The sequence below is a fragment of the Rattus rattus genome, chromosome 5 (genome assembly GCF_011064425.1).
Source record: "Rattus rattus isolate New Zealand chromosome 5, Rrattus_CSIRO_v1, whole genome shotgun sequence".
In the NCBI taxonomy this organism is placed as follows: Eukaryota; Metazoa; Chordata; class Mammalia; order Rodentia; family Muridae; genus Rattus; species Rattus rattus.
The window spans coordinates 133,424,954-133,434,897 of record NC_046158.1 but is presented as its reverse complement, the minus strand read 5'-3'; the positions used below and the strand labels follow the sequence as shown (position 1 = coordinate 133,434,897).

Here is a 9,944-nt window from a genome sequence, read left to right as displayed (position 1 = left end):
ATTTTCAGGCCTGGTCTTTTTGCTTTCCTGGCATGATGGCTCTTTTTTTTCTCTTGATCCCCTCGTCTGCAAATCCTAAAGTCCTGCCTCTGTCTCCCTGCCCAGCCATTGGCTGCTGACAACTTTATTTACCAATCAGAGTCAGCTGAGCTCAGGAACCCTCAGAGTCTCACATACAAATTCTTGTGTAATTTTAGGAACGCAAAAAACATAATGTAAGAATTAGACCAAATTCACATTTGCCCCTTTTCATCCATTAAAAAGGCCTTTTCTCTCAGAAACACAATGATCATACTTTTAACAGTTATGCGAACTATCAGGTATGATATATACTAAAAACTTCTAGTAGATTAATTTTTATCAATTTAGGTACATTACTCTATCATCTATCTGAACTTATAGGTTTTATAATTTTATAGCTGAATTATGTTTTGATTTTCAACTTGCATTAACATCTGAAAACCATACTTTCAAATCTATATCATCTTCCTCAATGTTAAACAACTTAAGTTTAACTATGAGACTTCAACCCCATCAGAGATCTGAGAAAGAATTGAATATTATCTGAATATATAGGAAGCATAAAAACATAGCTTCCAAAACTTAAATAATTTGTAGAGACAGCTGACTATGTGGATCTTCTTCTATTCCTAAAAATATTGGAGCATCTGTCTTCAGCTTTCTGGCCCAGAACCATCTGACAGACGTTAAGTGAAGCAGGAATTATGAAGGATTAGTTGACCCTGTCCTGGCAGAGCTAAGCTGTCGACTGTCCCACATCCTGTGTCCTTTCCTGGACAGTATTGTTTGTCTGTAGATGAATTAGGGCAATTGTCCAGTGGATTCCCTGTTACAACTGGAACAACTCTATATGAAGGTTATGGTGCTCAATATATTCTTTGAACCATGAAGGGGTACTGTCAGAAGCAGACATGTCTCTTAGTCAAAAATCTAACATTAGTGAAATGATTATAAATGCCATATTTTGTGGATTTCCGATGCTTTTGAAGTATACCTATCCATAGAAAATATAGATGTACTGTTAAACCTTGACTACTCTTAGCTGTTTTTATTTGAATAATATTGAAAAATTTACTATAATTAAATCAGAATCTAATATAACCATGAGTTTACTATCTGGTCCTTAACTTGCATTACTTAATCATCCTAAACAATTTGTAATGTCAGCTATTAGAAGGACTACATCTAAGCCTTGTGTTCTTTTTTTTTCCCCTCCATCTTTATTAAATTGGGTATTTCTTATTTGCATTTCAATTGTTATTCCCTTTCCCCGTTTCCAGGCCAACATCCCCCTAATCCCTCCCCCTCCCCTTCTATATGGGTGTTCTCCTCCCCATCCTCCCCCCATATCGCCCTCCCCCCCAACAATCACGTTCACTGGGGGTTCAGTCTTGTAAACCTTGTATTCTTGAATGAATTGTATATTAATTTCAAATTTTGTATCAATAAATTTATGACAATGCAAACCTTAAATCTGTATCAATATATGAATTCTGTACTAATGTAAGAAATTATCACTTCAATTTTACATCAATTATAAAGATTTCTACCAATGTAAGATTGTGGATATACAATGTTATATTTAAAAATAAATTAGTAATCCATTCTACAAATCTAATTTTTTTTCTTATAATATTACTCTGTCTCCCTTCAACTGCCTTCCTTTTACCTAAGAAAAAAAGGATGGAGAACATGAAAGGAAAGACAGAAGTCCCCAAGTCTAAACTCTTTATTTAGTTTCTTCCATGTTCAAAATTATGACCATTTCTAAGTTATCCCTTAAAATAACAACCTATTTATAATTTATAAAATAACCATAACCAGACACCCAAACCGAAAGGATTGGGGTGACAACTCTCTACAATTGCTTTCTGTTGAGTTGGGGTGATACATTTTTTAATGGGTGAGCAGTGGTAGAAAAATTAGAAAAAATTGGTTAGACTTAAGAAAGCTAGCTTGAGCATCAGTTATCCAGTTTCTGTATGCTTAGAAGGTTCAGGGCTTGACTGAAGTTCTGACTGGATCTGTCTAAAAGGGTGGATGAAGTGAGGTCATCAGGATTCATCAGATATTCCTGAAGCTGTTTTAGAAGTAAGTGTCTGGAAATAGCATCAAGAGGCAGGGAGTGGAACAATAGGTCGTTTCAGCATCCCCAAAGATAAATCTTGTCAGAGCTATACATTCTGCAGTATATGAATCTTACAACCAAAATTTTAGTACTATTAAGATATTCATATGGATTGTGCAAGGTGTACAGATCAGTTAAGGATGAAGTTTTGCTCCTTGTATGAGCAGGTGAAAGACAACTATCCTTTATATGAGTTAATTGATTAATAACCAATTGTGATTAATTTTTGTTCACGCCATTGGAAGGATGGCATGATGAATCTTAAGTATTTCATAACCAACAAGTTTATTGTCTAATTTTAGCTGAAGTTTTGGCTATAGACATTTTTATGTCTGAGTCAGTTACAGGACTATTCCCATATGGAGGAATCAGCAGATCATGTCTGATCTTGAATTTTTCCTTTCTGTCTTTAGCCAAGATCAGGGAGGTCTTCTATCATAACTGATTCATATTACTTTGAAAGGGGTCCAAAGCCATTTTGTCTTTCCTATTAAAACAAATATAGAGCCTCTCTCCAAAAATAGCATGTCCTGACCCAGCAACCCAAAAAAATCATCAAAGGTATAGATTGGTTCAAATTTGCAGTCTCTCTTTTTTTTCATTAGGCCTATTCTATCTTGACCTCTCTCACAGAGGGTTTTTAATACCATAACCACCAAACTTATAACCACACACATTTCGTTAATTAAAACAATTCAAATCAATGAAAGCATCCTAAATGATTATTGTCCATTAAGACAGCAGTGTTCCAAAACACCAATGGCTTATGTTCTAAGATCAAGAATCGACAAATGGGATCTCATAAAACTGCAAAGCTTCTGTAAGGCAAAAGACACCGTTGTTAGGACAAAATGGCAACCAACAGATTGCGAAAAGATCTTTATCAATTCTACAACTGATAGAGGGCTTATATCCAAAATATACAAAGAACTCACAAAGTTAGACTGCAGGGAGACAAATAACCCTATTAAAAATGGGGTTCAGAGCTAAACAAAGAATTCACAGCTGAGGAATGTCGAATGGCTGAGAAGCACCTAAAGAAATGTTCAACATCTTTAGTCATAAGGGAAATGCAAATCAAAACAACCCTGAGATTCCACCTCACACCAGTGAGAATGGCTAAGATCAAAAACTCCGGCGACAGCAGATACTGGCGAGGATGTGGAGAAAGAGGAACACTCCTCCATTGTTGGTGGGATTGCAGACTGGTATAACCATTCTGGAAATCAGTCTGGAGGTTCCTCAGAAAACTGGACATTGAACTACCTGAGGACCCAGCTATACCTCTCTTGGGCATATACCCAAAAGATGCCCCAACACATAACAAAGACACATGCTCCACTATGTTCATAGCAGCCTTATTTATAATAGCCAGAAGCTGGAAAGAACCCAGATGCCCTTCAATAGAGGAATGGATACAGAAAATGAGGTACATCTACACAATGGAATATTACTCAGCTATCAAAAACAATGACTTTATGAAATTCATAGGCAAATGGATGGAACTGGAAAATATCATCCTGAGTGAGGTAACCCAATCACAGAAGAACACACATGGTATGCACTCATTGATAAGTGGATATTAGCCCAAAAGCTTGAATTACCCTAGATACATAGAACACATGAAACTCAAGAAGGATGATCAAAATGCGAATGCTTCACTCCTTCTTTAAAAGGGGAACAAGAATACCCTTAGCAGGGAATAGGGAGGCAAAGTTTAGAACAGAGGCAGAAGGAACCCCCATTCAGAGCCTGCCCCACATGTGGCCCATACATATACAACCACCAAACTAGGTAAGATGGATGAAGCAAAGAAGTGCAGGCCAACAGGAACCGGATGTAGAGCTCTCCAGAGAGACACAGCAAGAATACAGCAAATACATAGGCAAAAGCCAGCAGCAAACCACTGAACTGAGAACGGGATCCCCGTTGAAGGAATCTTAGAAAAGACTGGAAGAGCTTGAAGGGGCTCGAGACCCCATATGAACAACAATGCCAACCAACCAGAGCTTCCAGGGACTAAGCCACTACCCAAAGACTATACATGGACTGACCCTGGACTCTGACCTCATAGGTAGCAATGAATAGCCTAGTAAGAGCACCAGTGGGGAAACCCTTGGTCCTGCCAAGGCTGAACACCTAGTGAAGGTGATTGTTGTGGGGAGGGCAGTAATGGGGGGAGGATGTGGAGGGGAACACCCATAGAGAAGGGGAGGGGGAGGGGCTAGGGGGATGTTGGCCTGGAAACGGGGAAAGGGAATAACATTTGAAATGTAAATAAGGAATATCCAATTTAATAAAGATGGAAGAAAAAAAAAGACAGCAGTGTTCTTCACTCTCCCCTACCTTCTTCTTATAAGAATAATTTTTAATAGTGAGATCAAGGCCTAAATTTATTTATCTGTGTATACTTAAATTCTTCTATAGAGATTAATATCTCTGTGGATATATATACATATATATATATATATTTTTTCTTTATATAACTTGAATTAACATCCTTTTCTATGTATTTAACTTTAATTAAATTCTCTTTTAATTATTGTATAAGCCTATTTCTAGGCTATTAATTTGTCACACAGGCTAAGCAATCCCAGAATTTCATGAAGCCCACATTCAAGAATCCCGCTGCCTGCCCTGGCATAGACCTTTTAAATTTTCCGTTAAGACATTTTCCTCCTATTTACCCTTTAAAAACAATTAAGTCCATTTTATTCATTTCTATCTGTGCTTCTTGAGTAGCTTGTCTCTGTCTACAGGAGGGCTCTCAGCATCTCTGAGGTTCAAACTCTCTAAGGCAGTTCAGAAGGCTTTCTTTTGTCCTAGTCCCAAGTGCATGTGGCTTGGGAAAAACCCACAGCTTTGCTAAGAACCCAGTTTTTCTTACCTCCTAATCTTAAAGCATGGGATGTGTTTTCCACTTGAGATTCTCTAATTAATTTTTAATAATGAGTTTGTGATCAATGTTGGGCACCATCTATTGCAATAGGCAATTAATGCTGCTCAAATAGCCCTAGCAACAGTGGTGTGAGTTCCTCGATACCCACCCCAATGTTCTCACTTCCCAAATGAAAGACACACACACACAGACACACACACAGACACATACACACAGACACTCACACACACACAGACACATATACACACACACACAGACACACACACACACACAGACAGACACACACACACAGCACACGCACACACAGACACTCACACAGACACACAGACACACAGACACACACACAGAGAGAGAGAGAGAGAGAGAGAGAGAGAGAGAGAGAGAGAGAGACCTTATATTTAATGTGTCTTAATCACACACATATAATGGATGAAGCAAAAAGGCTTCTCTTATTCTTATTTTTCCTTCAGGACTTGTAAACCTCAGACAAAAGTGCTCTCTATAAAAAAAAATTACCTAATAGCAATGAAAGCAATTTTTAGGTAGAAACATTACAACAGGATGATTGATCACTTGGTTTCTAAACACCCTTATGTTTTAGGAGTTGAGAGTAAGTTTAAAGCAATAGTTTATGTCATAAGTTGATAAGGTTTAATGAGTTACAGCAGAACTGTTCACATGCCTTTATATTAAGAGTCATATTAACTAAATATTCCTTATCTGTTTTTTAGCTCTACAGTTTATTATAAGTGTAGCAATCATTTTGTGTTATAAATTAAGGTTTTTGTCAAGAGAAAAATCATTTATCTTATGTCTTAATATTTTGAAATCTTGCATAGATAAACAAGTCAATCATTTATTTTCTGTCCTTGTACCTACAATAAAGTGACCATTCCCAGTTTTTGACCTTTAGCTACCAAGATCAGTGGCTTCATTCCTAACCTAGAAGGGATGTTTTCCTTGATTGTAAATTCGTTATAAGCCTATTTTCTTTTCCTGGTGCAATTAGCTTGTGATACATAGAACTTTATTTGCAGCCTTTTATTTTGCAGGAGGCTTGAAATTAGTTAAATCAATTCAGGAGCTCTATAAAATCATTATCAGGAATTATAAAATCATTTTGTGGTAAACAGCATTATTACATGAAATGATATCTTCACATTGACTCTGTAGGACATCTGCCCAGGAAATATTAGTCAATGTCAGATTTGTGAGCAATATAACATTAGTAGGGGAACCATATAAGCAGCAAGAGGCAATCTTGGTACAAAGTCTCTGGGGTCCAGGCCTCTTCAGAGCACACCCATTGCAGCCATGCAAAATGGGCCATCCCCATAAAACTCACTTTCTTGCCTTAGCCTTCCCTGCATAGCTTCTGCCATGTATCCTTCTAGAAGAATAAGCACAAATAAATGTTGGCCTACAAGGTGCCTTGGTCATAGTGTTTTATCACAGAAATATAGAAGTAAAAACACACTTGTCTCAGACCTTACAACTTCCATTGTTCCCAGTAAGTTCCACTTTCCTGTTCCTGCTGGCTTCTTCAGGTCAAGGTCCCTTAGACACTGGCCTTCTGGCCTTTCTCCCACGATGGTCTTCAGTTTCAACTTTGTTTTCCCTGCCACCTCTACAGGAAAATTCTACACAGAGAGATGTAAATCAGACCTGGAGATGGTACAGGAGAGGGGCTAATAGGCTCTCCAACCTCTCCCTCTCAGGAGCCTTGCTATAAATTCCCAGAAGCCAATTCATTCTTCTGTACTGTCCAGAAAGTGGAGCTCTGTTCTCACCCACATGGACCCCCACTCAGTTGCAGATCCACCCATGATCTTTTTATCTGGTGAAGGCAGCCTTGTAGATGGAGATCATCTCAGGTATCCAGGAGCCTGTGGGAGGTACACCGTAATATAGGAACTACATTTCACCCTCTATTAAGACTCTTGCTGGGATTCCAAAGAGTTTGGCTTGTGAACGCTCCACACAAGATGAGGTGGGCCACCCCACACAAGGATCTTATGCACTGAGGTAGCTGAATTCTGGCTGTTAATGTTTTTTGTTTTGGATAATTGGGGAAACTGAGTTCAGGGAATTGAATTTACTTGTGAGAGGCCACCAGAAAGTGAGGAGCCAAGCTGCACCGTGAGAAGTCAGCCTCTTCCATAGCTGGTAGTTATGAAGAGAGTAAAACAACACTATCTTGCCCTGACTCTATATTGTGCTGCTTAGACACTTTTCAGTACTCTATCCCCCCAACAGCCACGAGGGCCTTGGTGGCACATTTGTGATTTCTATGACACAGCCAATGGTCTAGGTGTGCTGACCAAAGTAATTAATGTTTAAAGAAACAGCAGAGGAATAAGGCTAAAACTATTGTCATATATTTGAAGTAACTCCTAGGATCTGCTAAGAACAGATGCAGCGACGTTATTCTGATCCCATTTAACATTTACATGACTGTGGTTTGTGCCATTAATTCCCATGCTATGTTCTCCACACCATGACAGCTGAACCCCATAAAACTGATCCAAAATAAATATGACCTGCATTAAGTTGTTTCAGTTAAGTGTTTGGTCACAGTTGTAAGAGAACATTTGATACAGAAAATTAGTATCAGAAGAGAGTGTCATCTGTAGTTTAGCACAGAATCTCAGAATCAGCCTTTTCAGAACTCAAGACATATTGAAATCAACATATTGAAATCTTGAGTATCAATTGTATGATGAATTAACATATACCTATCTTAATTCTCTAAACCCTACAAAAATGAAGCACATATCTATTGAATGCCTTTGCTGTAAGGTAGAATTACTAAGCAGTGTCTGTATTCTTAGCTCAGTGTATAACTTTTGCTTTTTGCTCACTTTAGTTCTCTATACTATTAGGGGATTATTCATTTACATCTCAAATGCTGCCCCCACCAAGTCTCACCTTACAAAGCTCTTCCCTCCTCCCTCTCCTCTTCACATCTGGGAAAGTGCTTCCCTTGGTACACCCCAACCATGGGCATCAAGTATCTACAGGATTAGGCTCATCCCCCTCCAAGGAGGCCATACAAGCCAGCCCTCCTTCTGTTATATATGTGCAGGAGGCTTCTGACCAGCCCAGGTAGGCTCTTTGGTTGGCCACTCAGTCTCTGGTAACTCCCAGGGATCCAGGGTAGTTGAAACAGTTGGTCTCCCTGTGTGGTTGCCTTCCCCTTCAGTTCCTTCAATCCTTGCCCCAACTCTTCCATAGGGGTGCCTGACCTCTGTCCCATGGTTGGCTGTGGGTATCTGCATCTGTCTCAGTCAGTGGCTGGCACAGCTTCTCAGAGGACAGCCATACTAGGCTTCTGTCTGCAAGAACAGGATAGCACCATTAATAGTGTCAGAAATTGGTGCCCTCCCATGGGATGGATCCCAAGTTGGGTCAGTCACTAGATGGCCTTTCCTTCAGTCTCTGCTCTATTTGTGTCCCTGCATTTTTTTTAAATACAGGAGTAATTTTGGGTTGAAAATTTGACAGATTGTTTGGTGTCCTCATCGCTCCACTAGTTTTTTCCCTGGCTACTGGAAGTGGTTGCTTCAGGTTCCATATCCCCATATTTGTGCATTTTGGCTAGGGTTACTCGCATTGAGTCCTGGGAGCTTCGCATATCTCAGGTCTCATGGACTTCCTAGGAATTCCCCCCAGACCCACCCCTGGCAGCTGCACATTTCCATCAATTCTACTGGCCCTCTGGGCTATTATCCTGTCTCTCCAAATACCTGATCCTGGCCCCCTATCCCCCTCTCCCTCCATTGTCCCACCCAGGGTCCTCCGTCCATCAACCTCCCATAACTGTTTTGTTCTCCCTTCTAGTTGGGATTGAAGCATCCTTACTTGGGACCTTCTTTCTTGTTTAACTTCTTTAGGTCTGTGGAGCGTATCATGGGTGTTCTGTACTTTTTGGATAATATCCATTCATCAGTGAGTACATACTATACATGTCCTTTTGGGGCCGGGTTACCTCACTCAGGATGATGTTTTCTAATTTTGTCCATTAGCTTGCAAAATTCATGATGTCCTTGTTTTTAATAGCTGAATAGTATTCCATTCTGTAAATTAGTCACATTTTTTTGTATCCATTCTTCAGTTCAGGAACATCTGGTGTCTTGCAGGTTCTGGCTATTATGAATAAGGTCATATATTATGGAGCAAGTGTCCTTGTGAGATGGTGGAACATCTTTTAGGTATATGCCCAGGAAACGTATAGCTGTGTCTTTGGGTAAAACTTATTTTCATTTTTCTGAGAAATCAGATTAATTTCCAGAGTGGTTGTACAAGTTTGCAATCCCACCTGCAATAGAGGAGTATTCCCCCTTTTCCACATCCTTGTCAGCATGTGCTGTCTCTTGACATTTTGATCTTAGTCATTCTAATTGGTGTAAGATCAAATCGCAGGGTCATTTACATTTCCCTGTTGACTAAGGATATTGAACATTTCTTTAAGTACTTCTCAGCCATTCAATATTCTTTCATTGTCTTATTGGTATAAATAGAATTTTTTTTATACTTGGACTGTTTATTTGTTAAAATTCACTATTACTTTCATTTTATATCAAACGAATAATGTATAGATGGCATAAAATTTTTGATAGAGGAATATCTCACACAATGGTGTGAATGGCCAATCATCACATTTTTGAGCCACAAATGATCAAGAACTCTGTATGTAAAAGGAGTTTCCAGATTTTGGGATAGCAGATGCAGAGATGTACTGTTGTGCTGATCTCTGCAGTCCTGAACTAAAAGGCCTTGGAAAAGACCTCTGCTTACTTAATATAAGCTTTCCTCTCTCTTGGCACATATACTGTCCCTTTTGAAGACAACAAAATCTAAAGTAACTTTATTTTATTTTATTTTTATTAACTTGAG

The 9,944-nt window shown here is 39.0% G+C and overlaps 1 non-coding gene across 1 annotated transcript; it reads right to left on the bottom strand.

Moving 5' to 3' along the window:
* Positions 1–9,625: 9,625 nt before the first annotated feature.
* Positions 9,626–9,727, bottom strand: LOC116902636. The gene has a single exon (XR_004388213.1). It is a non-coding gene; the product is annotated as a small nucleolar RNA U13 (small nucleolar RNA).
* Positions 9,728–9,944: the final 217 nt, after the last annotated feature.